The sequence below is a fragment of the Neoarius graeffei genome, chromosome 7 (assembly GCF_027579695.1).
Source record: "Neoarius graeffei isolate fNeoGra1 chromosome 7, fNeoGra1.pri, whole genome shotgun sequence".
In the NCBI taxonomy this organism is placed as follows: domain Eukaryota; kingdom Metazoa; phylum Chordata; class Actinopteri; order Siluriformes; family Ariidae; genus Neoarius; species Neoarius graeffei.
The window spans coordinates 52,646,310-52,663,735 of NC_083575.1; the positions used below are offsets into that span (position 1 = coordinate 52,646,310).

General features: G+C 41.5%; 1 long non-coding RNA gene across 1 annotated transcript in view; it reads left to right on the forward strand.

The window, feature by feature from the left end:
• The window catches only part of LOC132888671 (uncharacterized), a 57,501-nt gene continuing 40,075 nt past the window's right edge, over positions 1–17,426 (forward strand). Inside the window, exon 1 of the long non-coding RNA XR_009654961.1 lies at positions 1–83. This is a non-coding gene — a long non-coding RNA (uncharacterized LOC132888671). The remainder of the gene's footprint in view (positions 84–17,426) is intronic.

The following is a 17,426-nucleotide window of genomic DNA, read 5'->3' on the forward strand; positions in this document are numbered from 1 at the left end:
GACAAGTCCACGAGAGAGAGAGAGAGCGCATTGGGGAGAGGAGCATTGCAGTCATATCCAACTAACTCAAGTCTCATTTTCATGTAAGAGAACACCTAACATTATCATAATGAATGTAAACAACAAACATGGCTAATGTCTGTACTCACAGCTGTTGACTAGCTCACTAGCCTTAGCAATATGTCTGCAATAAATCTGCCTGGCATCGTGGAAGACTTCAGTCATGTGCAATAAGTGCACGGGCAGAGTGCATGCAGGTAGGCACGTAGACAGGCATGTAGCAGAATAAAATGACAGTATGGGCTTTTTACACCTCTGCAACTACCACAGGTGACAGACTTTTTTTTCTTGTATTGTCAGAGCATTTGTTTTATTAATTGCTGTCAGGATGTAAAGAGAATTTCAGGAAATACTGTATAACAAAATATCTTCCAAAATAAATAGCCTACCCTAGCTTTAAATAATTTTTAAAGCCACTTAAGCACACCATATGGGATACCTTGGCACATCACGTAGAATCGCAAAAGAACGTGGGAAGAATGTAACTAATCTCATATCATTATGTCAGATAAGAAGGTGAAGTAAGATAAGTTCTGTTATTTTTGTATACAGATTGAAGTTGGGGATAAGAGTGTGTTACTTTAGGGTTTACACTATGCTATTTTTATTCATGATGAAATGATTGAATTTCAAGATGATATGTTTGTGCATGAATAATGTTAAAAAATGGTTATTTGGATACATAATTTACTATAGCGAATAGTTGGATGTCAGTAAACCCGCTGAAGCTCAGCAGACTACAAACATGGACCCTCCGAACTACAATTCCCATAACACACAGCACCCTCTGTCTCCCGCCTACTGAATCACAGCTAGCTTTCATTTCCTCAATCACCTGTCCCTCCATATAAGCTCCCCTCACAAACACACCTTTGTGAATTATCGTTCTGCTACCAGTTCATACCAAGCCTTGTAGCTTTCTGACTGCCTGCTTCATTTCTGACCCTCGCTACTTTCTTCTCATTTCTTGCTCTTTGTCTTTCCTACATTACGTTGTTCGCCAATCGCCCAACCCTCACTAGTTTTCCGACACTGATTCCAGTCTTTCGATTTGGCTTTGTTGACTTTCTGCAATCTGTCTTCCTCTGCACATACATCTGTAAGTGCCTGTACTCTCACAGGATACTTCACCAACATGGATGTAGCGGAGGATTCCAAACAGACTGCTTTAAATGCGCAGGGGCATTTGCTAGGAGAACATCAGCAGATGCTTGCCAATCTCAACACCCAGATGTCACAGCTTGCAACCGTGATGTCGCAGGCCCTCCTAGCATGCCCCGAGTCTCCTCCAAGTCTGGCGTTGCAACTCCCCACTCCGGAGAAGTTCGCTGGAGACGTCAGCGCATGTAAAGGTTTCCTGTTACAATGTTCTTTGTATTTTGCCACTATGCCCAACCTATCAGACGAGCATAAGATCACTAAATGTTTGTCTTTTCTCACTGGCAAAGCACTCCGCTGGGCTACTGCAATCTGGAACAAGGGTGGTGAGCAAACTAAATCCTATGAACAGTTCCTCTGTCTATTCAAGCGCGTATTGGACCACGAACCTGAGGGGATAGAGGTTGGAGAGAGCCTACTCGCCAGTTTCCAGGGCAATCATAGTGTTGCTGAATATGGCCTGGACTTCAGGACACTAGCTGCCACCAGTGGATGGAACAACCCCGCCCTTAAGGCAATTTTTTGCCAGGGTCTCCGTCCTGAGATCATCAACGAACTGGCTTGTAGAGATGAAAACTTTTCTCTCAACTCCCTCATTGATCTAGCCATCCATCTTGACCAGTTGTTAAAGCACTGACCCTCAATTCAAGATTGTGCCAGGACTGCTCCCCCATCGGAGGACAGTGCATCCATGGAGGTCTCTCACACTAGATTAACCCATGCTGAGTGAGCTAGATGACGCACAGAGGGGTTGTGTTTCTACTGCGGGAACTCCGAACATAACATCCGGAACTGTCCGATCCGATCAGCCCATGAGAACCTAGCTAAGAAACCCTTACCATCTACAAGTCCGGTGAGAAAGCTCTCCTCGAAGTCTTTCCAGTTACCAGTGTTACTAAAGGTTGCATCCTCCATTCACACCCTATCTGCTTTCATCGATTCAGGGGCAGAGGGCAACTTTATCAATAAAGCCATCATGCAGAAGCTCAACCTACCCATCACCCCACTGCACAGCACACTCAGCATCTGGACCATTGATGGAGGACCCATAGGTGATGGGCTGGTCACCTCACGCACCCAACCTGTGCAGATCCAGGTCGGAGCATTACACAAAGAGCTCATATCCCTCTACATTACATCAACCATTAACGATGATATTATTCTCAGATATCCCTGGCTGCAACTCCACAACCCTCTCATTTCTTGGCAAAACAAGGAAATTCTCCAGTGGTCACCTACATGTTTCCAGAGCTGTCTTTCTCATCCTCAGGTCCAGGTATCCTCCACCTCTGTAGATAGCCCTCAACCTGACTCCGTTGACAATGTTCCTGACTGCTATCAGGACCTCTCCGAAATCTTCAGCAAGGGGAAGGTCTGCGGGCTACCTCCGCACAGGCCTTACGACTGCACCATAGACCTACTACCAAGTATGTCTCCGTCCCATGGTCACATTTATCCCCTGTCCCAGAAGGAACATGCTGCCATGGAGGATTACATTCAGGACGTTCTCAAACAGGGATATATTCACCCGTCCAAATCTCCCGCATCAGCTGGTTTCTTTTTCGTGGAGAAATGTGGGGGTGGACTGAGGCCCTGCATAGATTACAGAGGTCTAAACCAGGTCACTGTCAAATATCCTTATCCTCTTCCCTTGGTTCCAGCAGCTCTGGAACAACTACAGACCGCTAAAATATTCTCCAAACTAGACCTATACAGTGCATACAATCTGATCTGGATCAAGAAGGGTGATGAGTGGAAAACCACCTTTAGCACCACTGCTGGACACTTCGAATACCGGGTCATGCCTTATGGCCTTTCTTCAGCTCCCAGCGTGTTCCAATGTTTCATCAGTGATGTGCTATGGGACCTGCTGGGCAAATACAAGCAGTCGTCGACTTACGACCTATGTGACTTACGACCAATCGACTTTACGACCGTCTGGTTATGACTGGCAAGTGTTTCCCAGCTGAGCGTACGACAGTTTCCGCCCCAGCTCCCAGCAGCGCCCAGCATCCAGCCAGTGTTGCCAGATACTGCTGATGGTTTCCAGCCCAAAATATGTTCAAAACCCACCAAAATGCACTTAAAACTGCCCAATCTGGCAACACTGCATCCAGCCTCTTCTATTATGTGTGCAGTGTTTTGCTGGACAAACAACGAGCGAGCTACAGCACGCGTACGGCTTAACCAGATCTTGTGCTATAACGTGCGCAGCTGGTAATCAAAGTAACTTTCACTTTTCTGTTCTGTTACACTGTTCTGTGTCCAGTGTCCAAAATGAAAAGTTAGTTTTCAACTGTTCAGCTAAAAAAAATTTAATTAAAATGATTGTGTTGTTGAAATGATGTGTTTGCAATTTATTTATAATCAAAAACTGATACAGGTGGATGAAAGAGTGATAGTGTGATAAAAAAGTACTATACTAGTACTACTGAGTGATAAGAAGTCCTAGTGAATGCTTGATAAGTCGACAATAATAAATAATTAGGTGTATTTTTTGGCGCGCGCACACTATGGCTCAAAATAATATACCGGCAAGAAATAAAAGTTACTTTCACCCCGAGTATGCAGTGTTTGACTTAAACCAAATAATGAGCCAAGGTAATGAAATAAGAAAATGTTGATAAAATAAGACTTTAAGATAATTACAATATCATTACACATCACAATATACTTACTTTCATTTAACATAAGCCGACTTACGAGCAGATCGGTTTACGACCGGTCAGTCGTAACCAAACACAGTCGTAAGTCGACGACTACCTGTATGTCATTGCATACATTGACGACATCCTAATATACTCCTCAGATGTCCGTCTTCACCAGAAACTCATCAGAGCAGTCCTCAGGTGACTACTGGAAAACAACCTCTACGTGAAGGCTGAGAAGTGTGAGTTCCACCAAAGCAGGATCTCCTTCCTGGGCTACATCATCAGCACCAGTGGAGTTAGTATGGACTCATCCAAGGTCTCAGCCATAACATCCTAGCCAACACCCAGATATATCAAAGATCTTCAATGCTTCCTAGGCTTTGCAAATTTCTACCGCTGGTTCATCTGAAACTTCAGCACTCTGGCAGGCCCTCTAACCACGCTGCTGAAGAAAGGTCCCAAGAGCCTATGTTGGAACCCAGCAGCAGACGAAGCCTTCAACCGACTTAAGCAAGCTTTCACATCAGCTCCTATACTCCAGCATCCTGACCCTGCAAAACCGTTCATCATAAAGGTGGATGCATCCGACACTGGAGTAGGGGCCATCTTGTCCCAACATTTCAGGGAGAAACAGAAGCTACACCCCTTAGCCTTCTTTTCAAAGAAACTAACTTCAGCAGAGAGAAATTATGATGTAGGAAATAAAGAACTGCTTGCTGTTAAACTAGCTCTTGAAGAGTGGCAGCACTGGTTAGAAGGCCACTCACCCCTTCATCATCCTTACTGATCATAAAAATCTTGAGTACCTCAGAAAGGCCAAAAGATTGAACCCACATCAGGCCAGATGAGCCCTATTCTTCACTCGCTTTGACTTCACCATCTCATTCTGTCCAGGATCCAAAAATTTCAAGGCAGATGCCTTATCCAGGGCATTTGGGCCATCCCACCACAAAACCGGTTCACATCCCATCGTCCCACCACAATGTTTTGTGCAATCCATCACCTGGGAACTGGACAAGGAAATCAATGAGTCACAGCCCCAAACCCTGCTGGTTCACCTCCCACATGGTCTTCTCTATGTGCCAAAGCATCTTCGCAGTAAACTCATCACCTGGGCACATGCATCTCAGGGCACATGCATCTCCTGCCACAGGACATCCAAACAGCCAGCATACACACCAGATGCTGAGGAACAGGTACTGGTGGGAGAATATGTTATCAGAAATCAACCAGTTTGTCGCCTCCTGCTCAGAATGCACTCAAGCAAAGGTCCAGAGATATAGCCCCCCCCCCCCCCCCCCCCGGCTGGCAAACTATGCCCACTACTCATTCCCCAAAGACTGTGGTCTCACCTGGTGATCAACTTTATCATGGACCTCCTTCTCAGGACAACACCATGATGATGGTAACCATAGACAGATTTTCGATAGCCTTGAAACTCATCCCACTGCCTGGTATCCCCACAGCCTCTCAAACCATGGAGCTCTTGTTCCAGCAAGTCTTCTGGTACTATGGCATCCCCGAAGACATAGTTAGCAACCAGGGACCCCAATTCATTTCAAAGTTTTGGACAAGTTTCATGGAGAGGTTGGGAGTATCCATGAGCCTCACTTCCACCTATCACCCTCAGTCCAATGGTCAAGTAGAGAGAGCTAACCAGGAAATTGGCTGCTTTCTCAGGATCTATTGCTTGCACAACCAGGGGGACTGGGCACGCTTCCTGCCCTGGCCAAGTATGCACAAAACTCACTGAAACACTCTGCCACCCAACTGATCCCGTTTCAGTGTATACTCTGCTACCAACCGCCCTTGTTCCCTTGGGACTATGCACCCAACCAGGTACAAGCCATCGATGACTGGTTCAAGCACAGTCAGACCGTCTGGGAGGAAGTTCACCAATGTCTGGAATTAGTCTGCGATAAGTAATAAGTACAAGAGATATGCAGATAAGCATAGAGGAGTGACTCCCGACTTCCACCCTGGTGATAGAGTTTGGGTGGCCACAAAGAACCTAAGGGAGACCAACACTGGTAGGAAGCTCCAAGCTCGATACATCGGTCCATTCAGAGTCATGCGTTGCTTCAACGAAGTGTCATACCATCTCAAACTCCCTCCCCACAGCCAACTATTACCCACATTTCACGTCTCACACCTTAAACCTGCCATCCTGGGACCCCTCACCGGCAACACACCAACCCAAGAACACCCCTCACTCAACCTTGAAGGAGATCCCATCTACCAGGTCAACAAAATCCTCGATTCAAGATGTAGAGGAGGCCAAGTCGAGTACCTGGTAGACTGGGACGGGTACAGGCCAGAGGAACAAAGCTGGGTCAAATCCAAAGACATCCTTGACCCCCTTCTGAAGCAAGAGCTCCATGCCCAGTTTGCTAGTAAACTAGCACCCAGAGGTAGGGGTCGTCCCAGAAAGATTGTAGCTCCTGGAGGTAGCTCCTCGGGGGGGCTCTGTTAGTAAAGCCGTTGAAGCTCAGCAGACTACAAACATGGACCCTCCGAACTACAATTCCCATAACACACAGCACCCTTTGTCTCCTGCCTGCTGAATCACAGCTGGCTTTCATTTCCTCAATCACCTATCCCTCCATATAAGCTCCCCTCACAAACACACCTTTGGGTCATTCCATGCCAAATCAACAAATATCTGATAAATTTATGCTCGACCATCTCAGATTTCAATGAAATTTAGAGGGCTCAGAGATACTATTAAAAGAAGTTAATCCCCAAAATTTGAGTTTCCTATCTCCAACGGTTTCGGAGATACAGGCATTTGAATTTTTTTGATTTTTTTGCATTTTGCTCAAAACATACATATTTCAAAGTGTAATATAATCTTTATTATGCAAGATAGAAACCTAAAGTTTTGCACAGAGAGACTCAATGTCTTGTACTACAAGCTTCGACTTTGAATTTCAATGGTCATTGTATATTAGATGGTGATTTTAACAAGGAAATTAAAAAGACAAATTTGCATTTTTTGCATTTTTAACTCATTCTGGAAGCTTGCCTGTGGCAGTAATGCTTAAACTAAGAATGTTATTCAAATCTACACAGAAATATCTACCAATTTCAGTTTTACCAAGTCTCCACTATTCCTAGTTTGTCTGTAATAGGGTTTTGAAATTCGCTGATTTCTAAAACATGCCATTTTCAGTAGCAAGAAATCCAATGTGGGATAGCAGTTAGGAACTTGTAAATTTTCTTCAGTAATCCCCAAGACCCATATTTTATATTTCCAAATTTTTGTTCTGTGTCTCTCAAGTATTTTTAAACTACAGGGGTTTAAAAAATCCATTTTCACCAAATTCAAATTTTTGATATATTTTCATATAACTGATATTTGAGGGTTAATAAATGCTTCAATAAGGCTCAAGTAGGTTAGGAGACATGTTTCTTCCACAATTTTAAATAAAATTTCAATTAATGCTCAGTATTAATTATTTGTAAATTGATTTTAATCTAAGACTGTGTAACATCAGCAATCAATGACCAGCTATTGTGTACCAGTCAACAGCCAGCCTTATCAATATCAACACAGCACAATAGGTGACCTTTGATACCAGAACAGGTAGCTCATATCTTATAGTTTTAGAGTCTGTAAACTGCATACTTGTTCAGATAACATTATATTGCTTGGATTATATTAAATACATTGTAATACAGAGCACTGAGAAAATTTACCAATGTTATTAACTGAATGTGTTTATTTGCAAGGATTGGATATTTTGAATAGTTGACTAGGGAATTTAATTGTAGTTGCTTTCAATTTGAGATCAGTATAAATGAGTTTGTTCTTAGACATCTAGAAATGGCTGAACTTCCTCCCTGTTCTATAGGAATTGGACTAAAGAAAGATTCTGACTGCCATAAACTAACATACAACAAAAATTGTAAGTTAAATACACTCAGTATAGTTTGGAGCAAATTTCATTAATTAATAAAATTTCATTTTAGAACGTAAAGTTTCTTCTACTCGTTGCAGCTTTGCTTTGCCATATGCAGCTTTCTGTTTGTGGCTATACTTGGCAATTTTCAGTGGAGAGCAACCAATTGACACAAGGCTTTTGTCAAGTGATTCAGCTACCTCACCAGTGTATGTTGGATCCACATCTACACACATGCTTTCTTGTTCTGATTCTGTAGAACCTGCTGAATCTGCTTGGCTTAAATGTTCTTTCACTCTCTGTGAACATTTAGAACACAATTTTTGTCCAGGTTTAATATTTTTATTTATCAGTTTTGAAAGTGAATCTGCTGTTACAGGAAGAATTGAACGTAATTCTGTTTTAACTTTTTTCTTGTGCCTTTCATATGGATCACAACAACTTTTCTGTAGCTCTTCATATTTCATCAGAAACAGTTTCTCATGATGCAGACATACTGTGTCTGTGCTTGAAATGTTCTCAAGTTCAGTTCTCTGTTTAATTAATGAAATTTGCTCCAAACTATACTGAGAGAGTGTATTTAACTTACAATTTCTGTTGTATGTTAGTTTATGGCAGTCATAATCTTTCTTTAGTCCAATTCCTATAGAACAGGGAGGAAGTTCAGCCATTTCTACAACCCCAATTCCAAAAAAGTTGGGACAAAGTACAAATTGTAAATAAAAACGGAATGCAATGATGAGGAAGTTTCAAAAATCCATATTTTATTCAGAATAGAACATAGATGACATATCAAATGTTTAAACTGAGAAAATGTATCATTTAAAGAGAAAAATTAGGTGATTTTAAATTTCATGACAACAACACATCTCAAAAAAGTTGGGACGAGGCCATGTTTACCACTGTGAGACATCCCCTTTTCTCTTTACAACAGTCTGTAAACATCTGGAGACTGAGGAGACAAGTTGCTCAAGTTTAGGGATAGGAATGTTAACCCATTCTTGTCTAATGTAGGATTCTAGTTGCTCAACTGTCTTAGGTCTTTTTTGTTGTATCTTCCGTTTTATGATGTTCCAAATGTTTTCTATGGGTGAAAGATCTGGACTGCAGGCTGGCCAGTTCAGTACCCAGACCCTTCTTCTACGCAGCCATGATGCTGTAATTGATGCAGTATGTGGTTTGGCATTGTCATGTTGGAAAATGCAAGGTCTTCCCTGAAAGAGACGTCGTCTGGATGGGAGCATATATGTTGCTCTAGAACCTGGATATACCTTTCAGCATTGATGGTGTCTTTCCAGATGTGTAAGCTGCCCATGCCACACGCACTAATGCAACCCCATACCATCAGAGATGCAGGCTTCTGAACTGAGCGCTGATAACAACTTGGGTCGTCCTTCTCCTCTTTAGTCCGAATGACACGGCGTCCCTGATTTCCATAAAGAACTTCAAATTTTGATTCGTCTGACCACAGAACAGTTTTCCACTTTGCCACAGTCCATTTTAAATGAGCCTTGGCCCAGAGAAGACGTCTGCGCTTCTGGATCATGTTTAGATACGGCTTCTTCTTTGAACTATAGTGTTTTAGCTGGCAACAGCGGATGGGACGGTGAATTGTGTTCACAGATAATGTTCTCTGGAAATGTTCCTGAGCCCATTTTGTGATTTCCAATACAGAAGCATGCCTGTATGTGATGGAGTGCCATCTAAGGGCCCGAAGATCACGGGCACCCAGTATGGTTTTCCGGCCTTGACTCTTACGCACAGAGATTCTTCCAGATTCTCTGAATCTTTTGATGATATTATGCACTGTAGATGATGATATGTTCAAACTCTTTGCAATTTTACACTGTCGAACTCCGTTCTGATATTGATCCACTATTTGTTGGCGCAGAATTAGGGGGATTGGTGATCCTCTTCCCATCTTTACTTCTGAGAGCCGCTGACACTCCAAGATGCTCTTTTTATACCCAGTCATGTTAATGACCTATTGCTAATTGACCTAATGAGTTGCAATTTGGTCCTCCAGCTGTTCCTTTTTTGTACCTTTAACTTTTCCAGCCTCTTATTGCCCCTGTCCCAACTTTTTTGAGATGCGTTGCTGTCATGAAATTTTAAATGAGCCAATATTTGGCATGAAATTTCAAAATGTCTCACTTTTGACATTTGATGTGTTGTCTATGTTCTATTGTGAATACAATATCAGTTTTTGAGATTTGTAAATTATTGCATTCCGTTTTTATTTACAATTTGTACTTTGTCCCAACTTTTTTGGAATCAGGGTTGTAGATGTCTAAGAAAAAACTCATTTATACTGATCTCAAATTGAAAGCAACTACAATTAAATTCCCTAGTCAACTATTCAAAATATCCAATCCTTGCAAATAAACACATTCAGTTAATAACATTGGTAAATTTTCTCAGTGCTCTGTATTACAATGTATTTAATATAATCCAAGCAATATAATGTTATCTGAACAGTTTACAGACTTTAAAACTATAAGATATGAGCCACCTGTTCTGGTATCAAAGGTCACCTATTGTGCTGTGTTGATATTGATAAGGCTGGCTGTTGACTGGTACACAATAGCTGGCCATTGATTGCTAATGTTACACAGTCTCATCTCATCTCATCTCATTATCTCTAGCCGCTTTATCCTTCTACAGGGTCGCAGGCAAGCTGGAGTCTATCCCCGCTGACTACGGGCGAAAGGCGGGGTTCACCCTGGACAAGTCGCCAGGTCATCACAGGGCTGACACATAGACACAGACAACCATTCACATTCACGGTCAATTTAGAGTCACCAGTTAACCTAACCTGCATGTCTTTGGACTGTGGGGGAAACCGGAGCACCCGGAGGAAACCCACGCGGACACGGGGAGAACATGCAAACTCCGCACAGAAAGGCCCTCGCCGACCACGGGGCTCGAACCCGGACCTTCTTGCTGTGAGGCGACAGCGCTAACCACTACACCACCGTGCCGCCCCTAGATTAAAATCAATTTACAAATAATTAATACTGAGCATTAATTGAAATTTTATTTAAAATTGAGGAAGAAACATGTCTCCTAACCTACTTGAGCCTTATTGAAGCATTTATTAACCCTCAAATATCATTCATCTCATCTCATTATCTCTAGCTGCTTTATCCTGTTCTACAGGGTCGCAGGCAAGCTGGAGCCTATCCCAGCTGACTATGGGCGAAAGGCGGGGTACACCCTGGACAAGTCTCCAGGTCATCACAGGGCTGACACATAGACACAGACAACCATTCACACTCACACCTACGGTCAATTTAGAGTCACCAGTTAACCTAACCTGCATGTCTTTGGACTGTGGGGGAAACCGGAGCACCCGGAGGAAACCCACGCGGACACGGGGAGAACATGCAAACTCCGCACAGAAAGGCCCTCGCCGACCATGGGGCTCGAACCCGGACCTTCTTGCTGTGAGGCGACAGCGCTAACCACTACACCACCGTGCCGCCCCTAGATTAAAATCAATTTACAAATAATTAATACTGAGCATTAATTGAAATTTTATTTAAAATTGAGGAAGAAACATGTCTCCTAACCTACTTGAGCCTTATTGAAGCATTTATTAACCCTCAAATATCAGTTATATGAAAATATATCAAAAATTCCAATTTGGTGAAAATGGATTTTTTAAACCCCTGTAGTTTAAAAATACTTGAGAGACACAGAACAAAAATTTGGAAATATAAAATATGGGTCTTGGGGATTACTGAAAAAAATTTACAAGTTCCTAACTGCTATCCCACATTGGATTTCTTGCTACTGAAAATGGCATGTTTTAGAAATCGGCGAATTTCAAAACCCTATTACAGACAAACTAGGAATAGTGGAGACTTGGTAAAACTGAAATTGGTAGATATTTCTGTGTAGATTTGAATAACATTCTTAGTTTAAGCATTACTGCCACAGGCAAGCTTCCAGAATGAGTTAAAAATGCAAAAAATGCAAATTTGTCTTTTTAATTTCCTTGTTAAAATCACCATCAAATATATAATGACCATTGAAATTCTAAGTTGAAGCTTGTAGTACAAGACATTGAGTCTCTCTGTGCAAAATTTTAGGTTTCTATCTTGCATAATAAAGATTATATTGCACTTTGAAATATGTATGTTTTGAGCAAAAAACAAAAAAATTGAAAAATTCAAATGCCTGTATCTCTGAAACTATTGGTGATAGGAAGCTCAAGTTTTGGGGATTAACTTCTTTTAATAGTATCTCTGAGCCCTCCAAATTTCATTGTAATCTGAGATGGTCGAGCATAACCGCTTGTTGATTTGGCATGGAATGACCCCTTTGCAAAGTATCATTCTGCTACCAGTTTATACCAAGCCTTGTACCTTTCTGACTGCCTACTTCATTTCTGACCCTCACTCCTTTCTTCTCGCTCTTTGTCTTTCCTACATTATGTTGTTCACCGATCGTCTGACCCTCGCTAGTTTTCCGACACTGATTCCAGTCTCTCGATTTGGCTTTGTTGACTTTCTGCAATCTGTCTTCCTCTGTGCATACATCTGTAAGTGCCTTCACTCTCACCTTGGATTTCCCGAAATTACTCTGAAGTTGTATAAGCTATGTCGGCACAACAGTTTAGAACCTGTTATCAGTTTCTGTCTTAAAGACAATTTTTTGCACTGAGCCATAAATTTTGAAATACACTGTGTTCTTTGTTCTGTTCTTTTTAAATATTTCATAATCTAATCACTTTCTCAGGGCCATGTGACATTAAAAAAAAGCAACTGTTAATACAGCCACAAAGTAAGAAAGGTTAATCTGGAGCATTGCAGAACTGGCACTGAGCTCTGTATATAATGCCAGCACCAAACTTTTTGGACCCAGTGCCAAATGTAGTTACATAACCTTTTGCATTAGGAGACAGTTTATACTAGAACACACAAGAAGCTAATGGCTCTGGAATATGATGTTTACCAGATATGAATGAATTCCTAACTCTGTTTTATATGAATTTATTTATCTAATCCTGTGAAGACTGGCCTGTTGCTAATCTATCATTTCATTCTGAGTGTTGTATGGCAGTGTTTCAAAGCTTTAGCGGAAAGAAGAGTGGGAGGTTTGATATAGTAGACCTGTTATTCTTCGAAGGATTTGTTACACTTCTCTGGAATACACTGATGTATTTCACTCTTCTGCATATACATTAATCCAGAGGGGAGAAGAAAGATTTACAGCTCACCCTAATCATTCACAACTGTTACACCGTACTCAAATATATCTCTTATTTATAAATCTACCCTGTTGAAATGGACTGGAGCTCCAAACCTTGGCTTCACGCTGCAATTTCATCATAACAAGCTCAGATTTATTTGCCCTGCTTACATGCTGAAGGATATATTTAGTGAGATCTTGGTTTTAAAAATGGATATGCAAACTGATCAGCTCCATATGAACAATGTTTAGATGAACACATGACACGCTCTGGTTCAGTAGCATCTGGATGATTGTACACATAACAAGTGCTGCCAGGCAAAACAAATCTCACCCAGCCTTTCCGGTGACCTTGACCTTCACCTTGACCCGATTATCCCCAAAATTTAATCAAATAATCTACGGACCATTGCCCACCTACCCTGAAAATTTGAAGTCAATCAGTGCAACCGTCTAGATGCTAGATTGCTAACAGACAGACACACAAACAAACTGCACTGATTACAATACCTCACTCCTGCTTACTCTGTCGAGGGGGAGGTAATAAGAAGGAAGTCTACTTGGCTCAGATAAAGGCCCACATGTAAGGCTCACCCTGGGGAGAAGGCGGCACTGAAGTATCAGACCCAGCGGGGATGACTGCTGCTGCCTTATTGTGGATGTGAAGTGGTGAGAACTGTGCCATTGTGCTTCTTCCTTTACCTCCTTTGGTGCGACACAAGCTTTTCCTACATGGGCTACCAGATGGGCTAATCAACAGATGGTACAGCACTGCACTGATAGAGGAAAAGGGTTCTTTCATGGTTTTCAGTGAAAGCAAAAGACAATGCAGAGTTGCACGAGGTCTCGACTTTGGTAACGCCTGTAGGGATTAGAATGATTGGGCTTCTGATTGAGGACAGACAAGAAGTAAAAGCTACATCTACAACCCCGATTCCAAAAAAGGTGGGACAAAGTACAAATTGTAAATAAAAATGAAATGCAGTGCTGTGGAAGTTTCAAAATTCCATATTTTATTCAGAATAGAACATAGATGACATATCAAATGTTTAAACTGAGAAATTGTATCATTTAAAGAGAAAAATTAGGTGATTTTAAATTTCATGACAACAACACATCTCAAAAAAGTTGGGACAAGGCCATGTTTACCACTGTGAGACATCCCCTTTTCTCTTTACAACAGTCTGTAAACGTCTGGGGACTGAGGAGACAAGTTGCTCAAGTTTAGGGATAGGAATGTTAACCCATTCTTGTCTAATGTAGGATTCTAGTTGCTCAACTGTCTTAGGTCTTTTTTGTCGTATCTTCCGTTTTATGATGCGCCAAATGTTTTCTATGAGTGAAAGATCTGGACTGCAGACTGGTCAGTTCAGTACCCGGACCCTTCTTCTACGCAGCCATGATGCTGTAATTGATGCAGTATATGGTTTGGCATTGTCATGTTGGAAAATGCAAGGTCTTCCCTGAAAGAGACGTCGTCTGGATGGGAGCATATATGTTGCTCTAGAACCTGGATATACTTTTCAGCATTGATGGTGTCTTTCCAGATGTGTAAGCTGCCCATGCCACACGCACTAATGCAACCCCATACCATCAGAGATGCAGGCTTCTGAACTGAGCGCTGATAACAACTTGGGTCGTCCTTCTCCTCTTTAGTCCGAATGACACGGCGTCCCTGATTTCCATAAAGAACTTCAAATTTTGATTCGTCTGACCACAGAACAGTTTTCCACTTTGCCACAGTCCATTTTAAATGAGCCTTGGCCCAGAGAAGACGTCTGCGCTTCTGGATCATGTTTAGATATGGCTTCTTCTTTGAACTATAGAGTTTTAGCTGGCAACGGTGGATGGCACGGTGAATTGTGTTTACAGATAATGTTCTCTGGAAATATTCCTGAGCCCATTTTGTGATTTCCAATACAGAAGCATGCCTGTATGTGATGCAGTGCCGTCTAAGGGCCTGAAGATCACGGGTACCCAGTATGGTTTTCCGGCCTTGACCCTTACGCACAGAGATTCTTCCAGATTCTCTGAATCTTTTGATGATATTATGCACTGTAGATGATGATATGTTCAAACTCTTAGCAATTTTACACTGTCGAACTCCTTTCTGATATTGATCCACTATTTGTTGGCACAGAATTAGGGGGATTGGTGATCCTCTTCCCATCTTTACTTCTGAGAGCCGCTGTCACTCCAAGATGCTCTTTTTATACCCAGTCATGTTAATGACCTATTGCCAATTGACCTAATGAGTTGCAATTTGGTCCTCCAGCTGTTCCTTTTTTGTACCTTTAACTTTTCCAGCCTCTTATTGCCCCTGTCCCAACTTTTTTGAGATGTGTTGCTGTCATGAAATTTCAAATGAGCCAATATTTGGCATTTCAAAATGTCTCACTTTCGACGTTTGATATGTTGTCTATGTTCTATTGTGAATACAATATCAGTTTTTGAAATTTGTAAATTATTGCATTCCGTTTTTATTTACAATTTGTACTTTGTCCCAACTTTTTTGGAATCGGGGTTGTAGAAATAGAATGCTGTTCGTTGCTGAATCCAGGAATGCAACAGTTTAAAATGATTACTGTGCACAGATTTGTGCTCTATGCTGAACAATTTCCAATTCCCACGATGTTATCCTTTCACTTTTAGAACAGCTCATTCAAGAGCTGGAGTGCTCATGTGTCTTTCTTTTTATCTTTTTTTCTTAAATCATAAGTCAGCATCCTCTGTTGTGAAATAAGAATTCCAGGAAATTCTGAAAGCCCTAAGAGGTCCTGGTTCTTGCTGGGAAAAGGATTTCACAATTAACTCTCATGTCTCAGCATTAAACCGAGTAAGCTTTGAACCCTTACAATAAAGATACACAAACTTCCCAAGTGAATTATCATATGGGATTTACACCCCTTCACACATTGTTTTTACACATTTTTTGCATGTAGTATTGCGTGTGATATTGTTTTAGACATAATTTGTTGATTTATCATTTGTGATTTTTATACATGGACACGGTTCACTTATTTTCACAAGTGATTTTTTTTTTGCCACAATTCCTTTATTTTCGAGTTTTTACTTTTTCACATGTAGGATGTGCAGTTTTATTTATCAGGTTATTTGCATGCTGTCTCATCATTATTTTTGTTTCTATGTGCGCTTTCAGGGGTGGCACGGTGGTGCAGTTGTTAGCACTGTTGCCTCACAGCAAGAAGGTTCTGGGTTTGAACCTCACGGCTGATGGGGCCTTTCTGTGTGGCGTTTGCATGTTTTGTGTCAGTTTGTTCTGGGTTGTACAAGTCAGTGCATACTTAGTGCTGGTCCCAAGACCAGCTAGATTGGGAAGGGTTGTGCAAAAAAAGGGAAGAAGATATGTGCAATTTCAGGGCACAGCATGTTGAAAATAGGTTTACACATTTTCACATGACTATACAGTCATATATGAAATGTATGTGATTTTTTTAGATGAGGGGTGGCTGTGAAAAAGTAGCTATAAATATATTTTATAGTCAAATAAACTTTATTTTTACAGCAGGTCAAGCTATGTCTAATTGAATTTTGTGTGTGTGTGTGTGTGTGTGTGTGTGTGTGTGTGTGTGTGTGCTCTGTCAAGTGATAATGATAAGCTCGTTTCCTATAGGCTTTGATGTATTTGTTGCTCAAATCAAAGAAATTGAGTGTTGACTAAAACAGTGCTTACATCAGTATGTTGACAACATGCTAAGTGTAGACTGATGTGTTGACAGTATCAGTCATCATGTATAGAAGCTTTGTGTTGTGCCTTTTTTGAGTGTAAAACAGGACTAAATGTTCACTTGAACAAATCAGTCAGTAGACTCTGTCCCTAAAGGTCTCCCAAAAACACTGAGCAGCTCATTGGGATGGATGTCAGTCAGTCCGAGTCATTAAGTGGGATATCCTGCTGTAAGAGAACAATGTCCTCCTTCCTTTCCTGAGGCCTTGAATAGTGAAAATGCTATCAATGGTGTCAGCACTGTAGAGGTTATTCGAAACAAATGTTAATCATATTAACAAATTAAAACCTATGGAGAGTTCAAGAGGGTTCAGTTCTGATTCATTCGTCATAGTCATTTCTCAGCGAGGCCATGACGGGCTTGGGAGAGAGAAGGTGGGATTCTTGTGGGCTGTGATCATTCTCTGTTCCATGCAAAAAAAGAGAAACAGTGGTCAGACAAGAAACACAAACATTTTGCTTCTGAGGCATAAACAGTTTAACTGTTCAGACAATGTTCAAACTGTAGTTTGTTGCAGAAATTTAAAACCCCTACCACAGCAGACCACCTCAGGCACAAAATCAGACCGCAGCATTCCTCCTCCTTTACATTAACTCTTTCAGATTGGGATTACTGGAGACAGCACCGGTGTGAGTTTGGTTTAGTCAGATTACAGGAAAGCTCATGGAAAGCACTGAGCTCTGAGAGGGAAAGCAGCCAAGCTTGGTCTT